This window comes from Pseudonaja textilis, chromosome 3 (genome assembly GCF_049901715.1).
Source record: "Pseudonaja textilis isolate UNSWEBS1 chromosome 3, rPseTex1.2, whole genome shotgun sequence".
Lineage (NCBI taxonomy): Eukaryota > Metazoa > Chordata > Lepidosauria > Squamata > Elapidae > Pseudonaja > Pseudonaja textilis.
In genome coordinates, this window is record NC_141992.1 from 173,136,267 (window position 1) to 173,154,975 (window position 18,709).

Consider the following 18,709-nt stretch of genomic DNA (forward strand, 5'->3'; position numbering starts at 1 on the left):
TAAACAATCTGTGAAATATGCTGCCACAAGTTCTGGTTCTATCTTAGGTGACTTCAAAATGGACTAGACAAATTTCTAGATTACTGCTCTATCAATGACTACTAGTGTTGATGGCTAGGTGCTGCCTCCAGGCACAAGAGCAGTTTGTCATTACATACTAGGTGCACAGAAACATTACTGCCTCAAATTCTTATTTGTGGACTTCTTACATGTATCTGATAGGTCACTGTGTCAGACAGAATACTGGCTAGATGGACTTAGTTCTCATCCAGTAGGACTATCCTCAAGTTCTCTTTGGGATGATGGCCATCTTTGGAATTTTGACAGTTTATTAGTGGCATTCTCACAAAATGTCTGTCACAGAGTATAGATTGTTTTTCACAAAACAATTGTTCTGGTGGGCGTGACTAATTGCAAAATATTGTTTCTGTCATTCATTCCACTTTGATATCTGTGCAGCTTATTATTTTCATTTTTTCTTCATAGGTAGATATGCATTCATACAGCTGCCCTGCTGGGTAGCAGCCATTAACCATTTTTAATTTAAGAATATCCATGGGATTAGAGCACTCTAGTAAATATGGTGATGCTACAATTGTAACATGCCATCTCGATGATGACGATGATGATGATAGAATATTAAATAATTAAATTTAGGGAAGGGAACCTGGCAAATGCAAAGACACCAGTACCATGCTCTGTTATAGAATTTGTAAACTTAATATATTATCTGGAAAAGAAAATATGAACAGCAGCAATAATACTTTTCTGAGCAGTGAAATTTCATTTTTCAAAATAAGTGCTCTGTAACTATTTTTAGCACAATTTAACTTTCCAGTAATTCAAGCTGGGAATGTGTATCTGCCCATCCAAACATCTAAACATGTTTCTATATTTCTTTTTCTCACCAGAGTTTGCTCAAACTGTTCCAGCTTTGATATGTAGTTGTTGCTTTGGAAGATGTAACTAAGCGCAATTATTTTAATTGGAGAAGTATTTATTCAGGATAGGCAGTTGATATTCCAATTTATATTCAGCAGTCAATTCTCCCTCTAAGTAAGAGCGAATTCCAACTCATACCTTAAGGTCAAAATGAAAGTGCATTATTTAAAATTGATGTGTGAATTGTCAGTTTTGAAAGACTCTGAATGTGGGCCCAGGATTGGGGCGGGCGGCGGGGGGGGAATGGGGAGATTGTTGACTATGCACTGCATTCAAAAAATGTTTCACGTTTTTGCATTTAATGCTGATGTAATTATCACAGGTACTTATGATGAAGTTAAGTGGGGTCATCTTAGCACAATCCAAGGACGTCTATTTTTCATCATAAATTGTAATAAGTTTGCTAATTTCCACTTAATGTCAATTCCATTGCACTGGTGACTCTGGTGGGAGTTAGGGAGCAAAATAACAACAGGAGCAACTCCTGATAAAATTGCTAACTTTGATTATTTCTGTTTGCTCATTTATTATTACAAGGATCTGTAAATGCTTCTGTTACCACTTTATGTTGGACAGTTCCCATGGTAGTCCCAAAACCAAATTGTACCAGCAAAGCCACCTTCACACCTCAGTAGTACAATGTTAGGAAGAGGTTTCTCCTCTGCTCAGTGGAATTTCTTCCCAGATTAGCATCAATTAAACCACTAGCCTCAAGTGCCATTTAAGGAGAAGAGTTCAGGGACATTTTTAAGGTGGAAATAAGGTGTTGCCCTGGGTTACTACAGTTGAAAGGCTCTTCATTCCAAGTGTGGTTATTAAACTAGAACCAGTATAGGTAATGTTTATTTGAGGCAGTAAATCAAATCAGTTAAAATAAAATAGCAAAACTATTTTTTTAATATATTGTGAGAGAGTGAATATCTTTTCATGGGGAAGATGAATAACAGTGTTGGAAGGGACCTTGGAAGTCTTCTAGTCCAATCCCCTGCTCAAACACGAAACTCTACACCAGGAGTGTCAAACTTGATTTCATTGAGGGCTGCATCAGGGTTGTGTTTGACCTTGGGGGAGCTGGGAGGTGTGGCCAGCTCAACGTCACTCATGTCAGGGATCCTGTGGTGGCCCAAGTGCTTTGCCAGAGAAACAGGGTTTGGAAGTGCCACAGGTGGCCCTCCCAAGCTCTGTCTTCACTGGCAGAGGGTTGCAGGAGGCCATCACATCTGAAAATGGAGCCTGGGAGGACAGTGCATGGTCCTCCCCAGCAGTGGTGGGATTCAAATATTTTTACTACCGGTTCTGTGGGCGTGGCTTGGTGGGCGTGGCAGGGAAAGGATACTGTAAAATCATCAGTCAGAAGTGGTATTTGCCAGTTCTTCTTCTTGAACTACTCAAAATTTCTGCTACCGGTTCTCCAGAACTGGTCAGAACCTGATGAATACCACGTCTGCTCCCCAGCTCTGTTTTTGCTGGCAGAGTTCTTCTCTGGGTTCTTCTCTGTTTCCAGGGTAGTTCTGTGGGCCAGATCTAAGCACCCCACAGACCAGATCTGGCTTGTGGGCCTTCAGTTTGACACCCCTGCTCTACACCATTGTATAGGTGCTGAATTTAGGTCTAAGAAGGCTGTTTTAATTTGTCAAAGTGCTGGTTGATTCTGAGCCAATTTATAGGCATTCCCAGAGAACCATGTTAAAGTGCCTAGTTCTTGATATAACTTTTGGGAATAAAGATTGCTGATTGCTGAGCCATAATCAGTTGAAGTAATGAAGCTGGTGCCTGGTGCTCACATTACAAATTTTAATACAGTTAATAAGTTAAGAAAAGCAATTTGTGAATTCTCCTCACTTTGTTTCCTTCCCACCACGTTTGCCTTTTATGTGCAATGGAGCAGAAGAGGGAAATATAGTGGAAACTATAATGGCATGTTTGATCACTTGTCAAGCCATCTGAGGGTCATATGCATGGAGGTGCTCTAGCACTATGATCTATTAGTTGGGCTGTTCCTCAGTAAGGTGTAGGATCTTCTAAAGTCATAGACTTGTCTCCAGAACTAGCCTAGTTGACAGTTCTCAGGCATATAGGAGGGACACAGGATGAATCAGGAATGAGTTTCAGCAATGCATGAGGTCTATGCTTAAGTAGTGTTGCAAGGGAATGACAATGCTAGCAACAAGTTTGGTTATGTTCATGTAGGTTTATAGGGATGCCTACAAGTAGCCTCCATGGCAAAATGCTCCTTTCCTCCCCACAGTTCAAAGTCTGTAAAACAGGTATAACATGTATACAACAGAGTACCCAACTTCCCTGAGTACCCAAGCTATTTTGCATCTACTGAAGCTTTGGGGTGGTCTTTAAAGGTAGTCAGATGAAAGCACATTGCAGGAGTCTAAATGGTCAATGTGATGGCATGAGCCATTGTACTCTAGATGCAAGAAAGGCTGCAACTGGTGCACTAACTACAGCTGGGTAAAGGCCCTCATGGGCACAGTTTCCACTTGTTGGTCTAGAAGCAGCTGAAAGTCCAGGAAGACTCCCAACTCACAGAACTGCTTCTTCAAAGGCAATGGCACTCCATCCAGAGACAAAATAGGGAGCATAGAACATCCTAAGCAGTAGCTACATCATGTTAAGATTTACTTTAAAGCTGTGTTGTTTTATCCATAGTAGTGTAGCAATAACAATAGCACTTGCTTACCACTTCACAATGCTTCACAACCCTCTCCAAGCAATTTACAGAGTCAGCATATTGTCTCCAACAATTTGGATCCTCATTTTACCCACCTTGGAAGGAAGAAGGCTGAGTCAACCTTGAGGCTGGTGAGATTTGAACTACCAAATTGCAGGCAGCCAGCAGGTAGCAGACGTAGCCTGCAGTACTGCACTCTAACCAATGCACCACTGTGGCTCATGATCCACAGTTAAAACACTGGGACAGGTCTGGAGTGTAAATATATAATGCAAATTAATTATGTTGATAGGAAATTTGGGGGCTTGTAGTCCCAATAAATATAATTATAAAATATAGTTTCTCAAATTTTCTTCACATAATGAATGCCAGATGGGGGTGGGGGGTGGGATCTCTACACACACTTTCTTTCTCTTTCTTTCATCTGCCTACCTGCCTTGCAGATAGTTGAGTTTCTATCAGGATGTATTTAGAGCAGGTACTCTAGTTTGTAGAAACAATTGTAGCTGTAACAATACTTTTCATGTTATTCCTGTACGACCTACATTTCTTCATTCTCTTACAGATGATCCAGCTTCTGACATTTGCACTTCTACAAGTTTTTGTCCCAGATAACATGTTTAATTTTGGTGGCAAAGGAAGGAAGGAAAAGGAATTGCAAACATTTATACTCATTTATTCTATTGAAGTTAAAGTCCAAAAGCAGTGCAAGAAATATGCCCTTGTGGCCATAATATGTACTTTCAAATAAAGACTAAACCAGATTGTTATTATACAAAAAACAATATCTGTAATTGTTCTGAGATTAAATTATATACAGGTAGTCCTCGACTCATGACCACAATTGAGTCCAAAATTTCTGTTGTTAAGTGAGAATTTGTTAAGTGAGTTTTGCCCTTTTTACAATGTTTCTTGCCACAGTTATTAAATGAGTCACTGCAGTTGATAAGTTAGTAACTCGGTTGTTAAGTGAATCTAACTTCCCCATTGATTTTGCTTGTCAGAAGGTTGCAAAAAGGGGATCTTATGACCCTGGGAACACTGCAATGGTCATAAGTACGAACCAGTTGCCAAGCCTCTGAATTTTGATTACAGGATCATAAAATCACTTTTTTTTCAGAACCATTGTAACTTTGAACAGTCATTAAACAAACTGTTGTAAGTAGAGGACTACCTACCTGTATTTGGAATATACCTGGACAATTTTAGAAGATAACTAGAAGCCAATTAGTATAATGTTTTTAAAAAGAATATAAAGTTGTACAGATTTGTATTTAAGAAAGAAAGCAAGAGCTTCTCTCAACAAAACTCAAGGGCACCCATTTTTTTCCTGACAGGACAAATTCTAGTTCTTTCAAGGCACACTTTTAGCCTGTACCCAAAAGGAGATGACATGGAAAGGAGGTCTGATGTATGCTTTCAATGAGAAGCCATCATGCATTTAGCCCTAGCATCTGCAGCAGAATATCTAAATCTCTTTGGTTAAACATGCTGAGAGAGGTCCTTCATCAGAAAGCAAGCAGGTCCTCTCAGGTGCATGGAATTGCCTACACGGAGCTGTAGTTTTGACAAGTTTATGCAAAGCCATCCACCGATACAAGGAGTGCAAATCCAGCAGCTTTCCTTACACAAAAAGCCATGTTCATGACAAGCAGGCAGGTCCTGTGGTATCTGGGAGCAAAGAGTACAGCCCTTCATAGCAGAAGTCTCCTGGACATGAGTCATCCCTGCTTTCTCCTGTCTCATGGTGGCTACACTAATGGTTAGAGAGCTGAAACCTGCAGCAGTGTTTATGGCTTCTCAACCCCATAAAACCACAAACAGCAGAGAGAATCCTGCTGACTTTAGCAGGGATACTAGGAAATAATTAGCTTTAATAGCCCTGTCCAGACACTTTATACTATCATGTTAAAGAGCAAACTACTCAAAAGCCAAAACACACACATTGTCTCTGAAATAAGTGACAAGTATTGTTTACTCAGCCTTTTTCTTTTTCCACTGTGTGCTTTTCATGACGAGGAGCCATGGCTATTCATTTGTTGAATGACATAATCTTCTACTTTAGTTTTAACAATACCCCCCCCCCCCCAAAAAAAAGAAGGAGGAGGGGAAGAGGAGAAGCAATAACCAAATTTTGGTTTCTATAATTTAATTGCAGAAACAGTGCAAATGTTAAAACATTGGATGCACCCCAGGAATATTTTTATATTTGTTTTCTTCAAAATGGTATTTACAGCCATTTAGGTTCTTTGTTTCATTAAATTGTTGAAAACTGCCCAATAGCTGAAGCTCTCTTGATGATTTACTGAATAAAAACATTTGCAAAAAAAAATGCAAAATAAAAATACCATACGAATTAGGCAACTGCAAGGAGGTCATTTATGGACTAGAATAATATAAATTAAAATTCCATTAAAATGCAATAATATCCTAATTTAAAAACCTTGGGAAACAGAAAGACTGATGCCAAAATGACCTTCCTGCAGACACCACTCAAGCCTGTCAAAGAAAGGAATTGCATAACTTGGTAAAGGGACATGGAAGAGACCCTCATCACAAAAGAATGAGAAATAAATAAATGCTCACCAGTAAATCTTATTCGGGTACTCTACTAGCTAAATAGAGACGTGGTGGCTCAGTGACTAAGATATTGAGCTTGTCAATCAGAAAGGTCAGCAGTTCGGCGGTTTCAATCCCTAGCACAGTGTAATGGAATGAGCTCCTGTTACTTGTCCCAGCTTCTACCAACCTATCTGTTCGAAAGCATATAAAAATGGAAGTAGAAAACTAGGGACCACTTTGGTGGGTAGGTAACAGCATTCCATGTGCCTTCGACATTTAGTTATGCCAGCCACATAACCACAAAGACATCTTTGGACAGCACTGGCTCTTTGGCTTTGTAACGGAGATGAGCACTTCCCCCTAGAGCTAGAAACAACTGTGAGAGGGGAAGCTTTACTGTTACTTACTAGTAAAATATAAGCTTATAACTTAGCCTAATAAATATATTAGTAAATTTGGAGACATATAAGAACTATGGATGAAAGATATCACAAACGGGTAACTTTTTTTAATCCAGTTAGGTACATTTGGGGTTTTGAGTTCATGCCAAGAATATTTTAATAAAGAGCTACCATGATGGACATGGCCTAATACAAAACATAAAGCATTCCTTACCATAAGCAGGCTGTCCTATGCCACCCACCAAACCTCCTTATGATAGTTTGTCATTGTAAAGGACAATAAGCACACCTCCAAACATAGCATCAAGCTGCAAAAACTCACTACTATTTTTGGGAAAACAGAATTCTGGAAGTCTTGCTAAGGAGGAGAACGGGAAGGAGAAGGAGCGGGAGGAGGAGGGGGGAGGAGAGGAGGGGAAGGAGGAGATAGAAGATTGCCTGCACTGAACACTGCCTTAAAGAAACAGCAAGTATACATATTAAAAGATGCCAATATTGTAATATCAACTATAACCACCAGCTCAGTGCAAGAAACAAGCCAATTAATGTACAGCATGACTGCAGTTATAACTGCATACCTTGGATGAAAAATCTACAAAGAAGAAAAAAAGCCAAACGGTATGCCACCAAAATGGAAGATCAGATTGGAAAATAAGATCAGTCTGCTAAGGTCAGATGCAAGGAAACTGGAACAAATGAAAGAAAAGAAGCTGAAGAACGAGAAGACCAATGAATACCTGATTAAGAAATATCACCTAGAAAAAAAAGAAGACTAAGGAAGTACTGTAAATAATTAAGCAGCAAATAACAGCTATAGCCAAGAAGATCAGCAGATAGCAAGCTCAAATTGCATACTATAGACAGAATCTTCAATTTCAATAGAATCAGAAATGTTTCTACCAATCCATCAATGGAGAGACTGCAGTGTCAACGCCTGACAAACAAAAAATGTTGCAGTTCTGGCTGCAGCTATTGGACATCCCAAAGAAATACAATAAGCATGAAGTTTGGATAAAGGAAGTGAATAAGAATGCAAAAGAAACTGAAATGAAAGAACTTGTACAGAAATGGTGGTGAAAGGAAGATCAAGAATTGGTCAGCACTAGGGGAAGGCGAAAGGCATCAGTTTTGGTTGAAACATCTGAATAATCTACATATTCAAATTTCTAAATTATCTTTGAACAGTTATTTTTAAAAAAATCTTACCTAATGATTACAGTGAGACATCCAATGTTCAGATCTTCATCTACAATGGGATAGAACCATGTTTTATGCGACTTTACCCAATCATATGTGACCAACTCTCCAAGTTTCATAGAGATTTCTTCAAATCTGCAGATTATCTGTAATCTCCTGAAAATCAACACCAATAGCTAGTTAACCCACAGCTACAGCACATTAGGACCCTCTGCTATTTCATACTTATCCATAATTACTTTAATTTTGAAAAACATATCCAGTCAATGGCACAATCATAGGTGTTCATACATAACCACAGTATGTAAACGGCATCACTAATCTGCAGTTCATTCACAATAATCTTAATTCTCTCAGGGCTTGACAAGTCAGCCCATATTTGCTTTTAGACAGCTGTCTAACCTCAAAGAGCTACTAAGCAGCAAGAACCAACAATACACATTAATCCAGGAGTAGGAACCCCACTAATTACATCCACAAACAAGTGAAGAAATATTTTAACTTCTCAGAACATTTCATCACTAATCTCAACTGGACATCCTTGAGGAAAAATTTTTTATCAGGACACATTCATCAAAAATACATCAGAAAATTCATCAGAAGAATCACGGATTTATTTTTTTTAAATAAGTTACTTGGCTGTAATTAATTCACTTTCTATTAAATTACCAGTGAGCAGATAGATTTTGTTTTGGATTATTTTGAATCAGTTATAATACAATTTCATATTTAAATCTTGGAAGATGTTTCACGAAAACTTTGCACTGTAACTGAACATGTGGCAGAATATTGGTCATACATTCCTGCATTTCTGATAATTGTCATGTTTGGCAGGTTAAGAGGTAATAATGATACCGTATCAGTTCAGCAAAGTGACATAAAGGTATTCCACACAAAAACTAAGACATTGATAAGAATGACTGGAAAAAGATTATCTTGTCAAGTTCCTGCTTCAGACACTTGACAAACACAGAATTGCCAGTGCTTATTGGTCTGTCTGTCTCTCTGTTTCTCTGGCTTTCTGTCTGTTACAATTGGGTCATTTAGGTATGGAAAATAGCTACACTTTTTTCCCCAAGCATCTGCATATAATTCTTTTAAGATAAAATTAGTCACAACAAAGTGACTTATATGGTAAAATCCTAAGTCCCATTATTCAAAAAAAATCACATTCTAGCTTTTATTGAAAAAGTAGGAATTGTAACAGTGATATGATTTATCAAGGTGAGGGCTCTTCCATTAATTTATAGGTATTATTGTATGGCACCTTTGAGTCAGGTTTTTTTTTTTTTACACTCAGGCAACTACCTGAATGAGTCCCTTGTCAAGATTTATCTTTGGAGAAAAGGAGAGGGAGTGGCTGCCTCAGGACACCCAACTGATTTCATGCCTAAAATGGGCTTAAAAATCATAGTCTCCCCATTTCTAGCCTGACGCCTTAATCAATAACCAGACTTGCTCCCTTACCCCCTATACATTCTATCAAAGCTGATCTCTTAAAATGGGAACACTGAATAGGGAATCACCTCAGTTTAATTGAATCCCCAGATATCTTTATATTTTCTTCTCAATCACTTAATGCTTCATAACAGTGGACATAAATCTTAAGTTCTAACTATTTTTGAACCCAAAAAGTGTTTTATTTCCAGAATGGAAAGAATGCTGCCTCACCTACGCCAGCAGAGGAGGCATGCTGTGGATCCTGTCAGTCAAGGAAATTCAGCTGGTGGGGTCCAGAAGAGTATTCTCTGCTTTGGCTCCTACCCTTTTGGAACATCTTGCCCCTTGGGCTGAAATATGTTCCCACCCTCCTGACCTTCCATTAGGGCCTGAAAACCTGGGTCTACCACTTGGCTTGGAGCTCCAATAAGAGCTGGAGATGGTTGATGGACTACTCGCAGATTTTCAGAAGAAATTTCCTGACAGTGAGAACAATTAACCAGTGGAACAGCTTGCCTTCAGAAGTTGTAGGTCACTGGAGGTTTTTAAGAAGCAGCCATTTGTCGAAAATAGTATACAGTTTCCTGTTTGAGCAAGGGGTTGGACTAAAAGAATTCCAAGGCCTCTTCCAAATCTGTTATTCAGTTATATTGAAGGGTCTATTACAAAGAGGAAAGAGGAAAGGGTCAATCCAGGGGTGGGATTCTACCAGTTCGCACCTATTTGCTAGAACCGGTTGTTAACATTCTAAGCAGTTCAGAAAACCAGTTGTTAGAAGAAATTACTGGCCTAATCCTGTCAGGTAAGGCAGGAAGGAAACATTCTGGTGTTGCTTACAGAAACTGCTTCTCCATTAACCCTTATTATATTCTTGGCAGGATTAGACTTCCTGTCTCAGGAACATCTCTGGAGTTTTTTTCCCCTCCTTTGCTGGTACTTTGCTTGTGTGGAGTGACCATTTAAAGTCACAATGGCGCTGAAGAAAGTGACTTATGACCATTTTTCACACTTATGATTGTTGCAGCATCCCCACAGTCATGAGAGGCCAGGCGTGCCTCATTGTGAGTGATATTGAGTTGGCCACACCTGGCCAATAACATGACCACCAAGCCATGTCCACCCAGTCACATGACCACCAAATGCCCACAGAACCGGTTGTTAAAAAATTTGAATCCCACCCCTAGGTCAATCTATTTTCCAAAGAACCTGAAGACAGAACAAGAAGCAATGGATGGAAGCTAACTGAGGAGAGAACCAATATAGAACTAAGAAAAAAATTCCTCATACAACAATTAATCAGTGGAACAACTTGCCTCTCAAAGTTGTGGGTGCTCCAACACATAGATTTAAAGAAGAGATTGGACAGCCATTTGTCTGAAATTGTATAAGGTTTCCTGCCTGAGCAAAGGGTTGGATTAGAACATCTCCAAGGCAGAGGTGGTATTCAGCAGGTTCTGACCGGTTCTGGAGAACCAGTAGCAGAAATTTTGAGAAGTTCGGAGAACCGGCAAATACCACCTCTGGCTGGAGATTTTACAGTATCCTTCCCTTGCCACGTCCACCAAGCCACACCCACAGAACCAGTAGTAAAAAAAATTGAATCCCACCATTGCTCCAAGGTCTCTTCCAAATCTGTTGGAATATATTATAAATGAAATAGAATATTACTCAGATCCCACCTCACTTCCTGTATACCTTGTTCCTCCCCTCCCCATTTTTACTATAACTTATAATTGTATTGCTATATATATTCATACTGTTTATTGCTTTTAACTCTGTAAGCCACCCAGAGTCACCTTGTGGTGAGACGGACAACAAATAAATTTAATAAATAAATAAATAAAAACAATATTGGAGTTGGAATAACTGAAACCCAGCTCAAGATTGGGAATGGGTCTGGAAGCTTTCTGAAAGTATTCCTAGGAGCCATTATACATCAGCTGGTTTCATTACTGTCTCACAGACCCCCAAAATCTTGTCTGGTTCTAAATTAACCCTGCTCCTGGAAATCATCTGGTGAGCAATCGCTTTATGAAATCGTTTCTTCAAAATGTCATTTGGAGCCAAGGGTTGCCTTTTATCACCAGGAACAGCTGTTAAATTTTAGTTTTTCATTTGGATTACTTTTAGGGCAAAAAAAAAAAAGAAGAAGAAGCAATTGGGTTTTTTAAAAGGTGATTTTTATCTATTTTCGTAACTTTGGCTACATTGCATGCTCTGTCCTAGCTCAGTTTGAAACCCAAGAGGTTTAACGGCAACCTCTGAATCCTTCTCAAAGATACCTACAGCACAATTGTTCTGCAGAGAATTCTCTGCAGTCAGCTTGGATTTTGCAGCCACAGACTGCGAATTGTTCAGAATTGGATCCCTTCAGCAACAAGACTTTTTGCAGGCACAGCTGGAAACTTCACAAAAGGAAGAATAAAGGCAAGCATTAAAACGGTTGAGTTGTCAACATTTAATGTCCTCTCACCCTGTCTCTTCTCTCCACCCACCCATCCCATGATTAAATCCAGTAGGTAGGCCACTATCTTTTAGGGAGTTCTTTGTCTTTTGTAGATATTATGCAATTATAAATACTGTCCATCATTGTACTCTCCCAATAGGAAAATCAAGGTGTGATAATAATAAAAGTATGAATAAAATTACAAAATAAAATTCAAGGATCTACCTTGGACTATGCTATCTAACAGCAAATTATAAAAATAAACTTTTAGACTCAAAAATGTGTTTTCATAATATAGGTCAGAGAAACTTAAAAGCCAGATTGGTCCTTACCTCTTAAAAGCCCACTTCCAAGAAGGCTCTGTTCTTTTCCCTACCCACAAGTTCTAATTATTATAAGGCAAAGTGAAAAAGTAAGGAGGTTCCTATGTGTTTTGCCAGTCTTTCAGAAGTATTGACAGAAAGATTTTATCTTTGATTGAAAAGAACACTGTACCATTAATAAAGTTTAAAGTCTCTGAAGTGGGTGAGTGTGTGTGTTTGTGTATGTATTCTTTTAACAGTAGGAGTAAATGTAATAGAATAGAATAGACTTCTGGAATTAGAACGGATTTGGAATATTATCAGCTTGAACACTACTGCATAAAGAGTGCAAAAAGAGTTGTGAATTTAAACCATTTAAATTAACAGGCAATGTGTATGTATGTATGTATGTATGTATGTATGTATGTTATGCATGTATGCATGTATGCATTTTATTGCAATTCCATACTAAATATGGAATTAAGCCTTTTGCAACCATCTGGTTTCTTAAGAAATCTCTGTCTCTATTTACAGTCTATACAGCAAATCTATCTCTCTATGGCATAAATATTGCCTCCCTTGCCTTCTGAACTTTCCCCTGTTCTGGAACAGGTTGCTTCATGATTTTGTTTTCATTTTATTTTGATCACTTAACTGCAGGACACTGCAAGAGTCATAAGTACATGGACTGGTCAGAAGTCACTTTTTTCCATGCCACCATAATTTTGAATAGTTGATAAATGAATGATCGTAAACGAAGGACTACCTGTTTTATAATCTAACTGCAGGAATCCAGTTCTGCTTCTGGGAAAGATCATGGCAATGATAAGGATTAGCTATTTGTTCATTACAGTCTGTTCTTTCAGAATGTTGGATTATCAGTATCATAGGAGCTTCTGGACAGTGAAGTCCTAATAAATATCTATCTGAGAATGTAAGGATAGCTCCAGAATTTTTGGGGAATAGGTATATTTTAACATGAGAACCTTAGTTGATCCACCTCCATGCCATTATAATGGCCGATCATTTATTTATCCTCTTGATCTAGGATCTAATCTACCCCTAAGGAGAAGAGGGGAAAAAAATAACATACGGTATAAATTTCCTTCTTCTTGTTCTCATAACTACTCTCTGTTTATCAGCTGGGGTGGCTCATTTAGTGCTCCAAGCATTTTGAGGCCAGCTGTGCAGGGGGCAAATGAAGGTTGAAAGTGAGCAAGTAGCCAGAGTGAGGAAAATTAAGAATCCAAAGAGTTAAATTCTGGAATTTAACAATGGGCCCTTTTGGGATATAGGCCTTGGCAAGTTCCTAACCATGCTTCCCATGGCATCCGTCTTTATCCAGGGAATGAAACCAATCCTGCAGATGCTTGCCTGAATAATGGGAGTTATTTCACAGTGTATAATTCACCTGCCTGCTAGTGCTGTTGGTTTGGTTTAGTGTTTGAACTGAGATTGTTTGCTGCAGAAATTCAAGAAGATCTGACACATGCTGACTGGAGGAAAGGGATTAAGAGCCAGTTTTGACCTTTTCTCCACTTCAAAGAGTATATCTTTCCATCCTGAAGGGCTTCATTAAAATCTTTTCATGTGGGAAGAAAATAAGGTAGCAGTAACTTTAACTGTGGCATTTGTGTCTCTCGTTTCAGAAATGAGAACCACCAGCCATAAATTAACAGAACTAAATATGCAACCTCTGGAACGGGTTAAAGTTTGTGTAAATACTAATAATGCATTTATATTGCGTTTTTTATTAACCACAGGATATAATAACCCCTTTGAGAAATTACAGCAAGGTTTGACTCTAAATGAATAAAGAATCCACTTTGGATTCTTCTGTCAAGTATAAATTTGTAGATAGCTCACTATTTCTAACCAGTTGTGCACTGGGGCCACTTTGTTCTGGCTTGTGAGATGTGAGAGCCAATTGTTACTTTTGTGGAAATTTTGCAAGCTGGTTGAGAGCATTTCTGAGCCCGGGCATCTAGTGCCCCAACCAGCTCTTCCATAACTAGTGGTGTGGCATAGCAGTAGTCCTTGACTTACAGCTATAATGGACCTTTCCCATAAAGTGAACACAGCAATCATATGAACCCATTGTTTGCTATAGGCCATCTTTCAGAACCAGATTGTATCTTTGGAGTGGAGGTAGGGGCTGTCATAACTTCAAGTGATTGCTAACGACTGGTCATAAATTGGGGAGTACCTGTCATGTAGTATTAGAGTAAATATAGTACTACTTATTTTCATGGAGAACAAAAATGCATTAAACTCACATAAGCCATTGGGCATTTTTAATAGATAGCTAACATCACTCCTTTGGTTGCTCCTCCCATTTTGTGCCTGTATTTATGTTATAGATTAATTTTCCATTTTTCAAGCGACCCTTTCCATTTCTTTCAAGGAGGTATACCCACATTATTTCTAGCAAAAAAGATTTCCTAAATGAGCTTAGAATCTCTGTTCTGTTGAATATGTACTAGAAAAAGAACGGTTTGGGACTATCCCTGCCCACACAGCCCAGGTGCCAAATGTAACAAAGGAAAACAAAGATTAAAAAAAATCCCAACTGCACAATTATTAACTGTGCAGATCCATCAATGTGTAAGTAACAGCTGACATTATCAGGCACTTTAAAGGTGACAAAGATCCAGAAGTAAAATAATACTGTCCTACACATTGGTAAAAAAAATCAGTACACCAAATAGTTAGATAGAATTCTTTATTGGCCAAGTGTGATTGGACACACAAGGAATTTGTCTTGGTGCATATGCTCTCAGTATACATAAAAGAAAAGATACATTTCTCAAGAGTGAAGAATCATAAGTTACAACACTTAATGATACAAATACAATCTAGACGGATATGACCTCACTGACTATACTCACTCTGTCAAGGACCATGGGGTACTCATATCTAATGACCTAAGTGCAAGAGCTCACTGCAACAACATTGCCAAAAAAAGCTTCAAAAGTTGTAAATCTAATCTTAAGAAGTTTCTCCTCTTGTTATAGTGAATTACTAACTAGGGCCCAAAACCTTTGCTAGACCAATACTTGAATACAGCTTGGCTGTCTGGAATCCACACTGTATATCAGACATTAATACAATTGAGTGTGTCCAGAAGTATGTCACAAGAAGAGTACTACACTCCTTTGTTCGCAACAGAATACCCTACACCACCAGGCTTGAGATATAACACAATCTGCTTTAATGTACTACCAATCAATGACTTTTTCACCTTCAGCTGCAACAATACAAGAGCACACAATAGATATAAACTTAATGTACACCACTCCAAACTTGATTGCAGAAAGTACGAGTTCAGCAACAGAATGGTCAATACCTGGAACACACTACATGATTCTGTTGTCACATCCCCAAACCCACACTCTTTTCCCCTCAAACTAATCACTATTGACCTCACCCCTTTCCTAAGAGGTATGTAAGGAGTGTGCATAAGCGCACAATTGTGCCTACTGTCCCTGTCCTATTGTCCCCAAGTATTCATACCCATTTCCTGTATTTATATTTATGTTTATTATCTTGTAAGCTATTGACAAACAAATAAATAAATAAATAAAATACCTTTTATCTTTTTTTCCACAAAATGTTGTTTTTCTACTTTCTTTGGTTACAAAGTTTCCACAAACAAAACATTTGTGCATGTGCATCCTTTGCCTGAACTTAATAATGAACTTGGATCCATTTATTTCAAAGTTGCCCAGTTTCAGTGTACAGATTAAAAAAAAAGATTTGGGCAATTAAAATTGAATGTAAGACTTTGCTTGCCTTTGTACTAGACTGTAAAGGTTTGGCAGAGCGAGAAAAATACATTGTGTAGCTGTACAGATCTTCAAGGGGATGCTTCACTTTGAGGGAAGCGCAAGCAAAGCAAACTTTGGATGTTACTTTCTTCTAGGAACAAACTGAAACGTCCATTTCATTCCCTTGACCCAGTAAAATAGAAATGCATTGCTAGACTGTAGGCAAAAAGGGAGAGAGATTTATAAAAATAAAAAAGGGGGAATGTGCTAACTTAAGAATAAGTGCACGCTTTTAATTAATTAAAATAATCCTCATTTAGCAACCACAATTATGACAGACAACTTGGTTGTTTAGCAAAATGGTCTCTAAGTGAAATAACAAATGTGGTTATGGCCTTACTTCAGATTTCCTTTGCTTTACAGATCTGCAAAGTTATTTTTTATCTCCATCATAACTATGAACAGTCACTAAACAAGGACTACTTGCACTATGCTGTAATAAATAGAAATAAAATACATCTTACTGTAGTGACTGGGTGCTCAATCTACTGTTGACAAGCAACTTTAAGTCCCTAGCTGAAAGCCATTTTATAGTCATTTCTGCTATTTCCATGATGACGGAAGTGGCATTACTGCCAGCATGCGAGCCCTTACCCAGAGCAGGTGTACTGCGCATGCACATGCGCTGCCCCCACATCAGCTGATTGTCGGGTATCTGGCACACATGCATGGGGTACGGGGTATGCAGGAGATGCATGTGCATGCGCAGAGATGTGCAATGCATGGGGATGCGTGCGCATGCACAGAGATGTGCAGCACCTGCAGGGGTCATGCGTGCATGCGCAGGGGGCACGGAGGGTGCATGCATTGCCTTCTGGGTGCTTGCAGATGAGTGAGCACGAGAGAGCAGGCAATTATTGGCACAGGAGCCCAAAAAGGTTACTCACCACTGTCCTATTTGTAGTATATATGAGAAGTGTGTAGGTCATTTGCATGTTCTCTTAATTCTAGCAAATAAGGGTGCAGGGTCCTTTGTGCTTTCTGAGCTTGGCTATTGTCTTGGAGACATTTCATTACCCAAACTAAGTAACATCATCAGTGCTAAAAGTCTGAGATTCTCAGTTATCCAGGTGGTTTTCTCAAAGGTGCTTTTTCAGGAGGCAGCTGGACTTCCTTGTTTGTTTCTTTTGAAGACGTTTCGCTTCTCATCCAAGAAGCTTCTGCTGCATCCTTTTAGCGGGCTGTTGAAGCACTTTGGAGGTTTGAAACACATGGAGGTCCATTGACAGACACACATAAACCTCCAAGTGCTTTAAAGACCCTCTAAAAGGATGCAGATTGCCAGTTGTCTGCAAGGAATATAAATCCTTCCATTCCCCATTATCCTGTCAGAGCTGAGGAAGCTTTTTGGATGAGAAGCAAAACGTCTTCAAAAGAAAAAACAAGAAAGTCCAGTTGCCTCCTGAAAAAGCACCTTTGGGATGATCATCAGTGCTAGTAGGGCATGGGGTTAGCTTTCAATTTATATTCTAGTGGTTTGCCATGTCATTCTTTGTGGGAGTGGTTTTGGTGGTTCTTTGCTTAGGCTTCTTAATGTTAGCTTGCTTGACAGTTCCTTATTTGGGATATTGTTTACTTTCTGATTACAAATCCTACTCCCTGTTAGAACTGATGAAGTTACCTAGCTTGGGTAAGGAAATGTCTGCAAGAAAACAACCGGGCTCAGAGAGCACCAAGGACCGACCCCTCCTGTGATGACTCAGGGCATGGCGCAAAGGCAACACAGTCAAATAAGAAGTATCCCTTTAGTATCTCCAACTTTACCCCCAATGTCCTGGTTACCTTCGGCTGGAGGAAAAACTCTCCCAAGAACAGTCTTTAAGTGGAGGAAATCCAGTCCGAAAACAAAGTACATACAAACTGTAAATAAAAATCCACACAAACCATGCTGCAGTAATTAACTTGACAGGGTAGGAGAAGGAATTGCAAACTTGAAAGACCAGCAAAACACACACAGTTGGGAACATGCCAGAAACCAGATAAACCTCAACGATACCAGATAATTCATGATTTGCTCCCAACAACTTTGCTGTGCACAGCTTCCCTTTTTAAACGCTGTATTCCCAGCTGCAGCTAATGAAGGGAATCAGGGCCCTTTCCTCCCCCATAAGCCACACAACTCACATTGCTCCCTTCTCCATTCCTCCCTGCGTGCCCTAGGATGAAAAGGGGTTGGGTCTGGGTCTTCCTCTGAATTCTCTCTCCCTTGCTCTACTTCTTCCCTGCTCTGCCCAGCCAGCCTTTGCCCTTCCCCAGTTTCGTCTACAGCCAATGGAGCCACACTCCCACTCCCTGTCAATTGCTCGGTTTCCCCCTCCGAATCAGATTCTGACAGGAGTATGACACCGCCTTTCAATCCTGATCTACAAATGACTTTCCTTCATAAATCAGGATGCATTTGATTGAACTTCCAGAATTAATGCAAAAAAATCACTATATAGTTATTTTTTGAGATACGCATACGTTTATGTGACTGCACAGCACTTTAAAGCTCTATGTGAATGCATAGATAATACTTTTTCTGTGACTATCTGTTAAGAGAAGAGGCTGAATGAGCACACATATGCAGTGTGCATATGCACATAAATACAAACACAGAGCTTGAGACAACATTCCAAGCAGCTGTGCAAATGTCCAGAGAACATGGCTGCTTTAACACGTCAAGGAGGGTGTCTTGCTCAGTCTGACACTGGCCAAGCTTCAGTTTTCCTAAAGCGTCTTTAGCATAGTTTATTCTCATAAATAAACCTATATATAAATACAGAATATAAAATATAGAAATTGTTGTACAGCATTATGTAATTGAGTCCTAATAGAAGTCATCAAGGAACGATATTTTTAAACACAGCTTTTTTAAAAAAATGAATTCATGGTCTTTTTTACACATGACACTCATTCTAGATATTTCA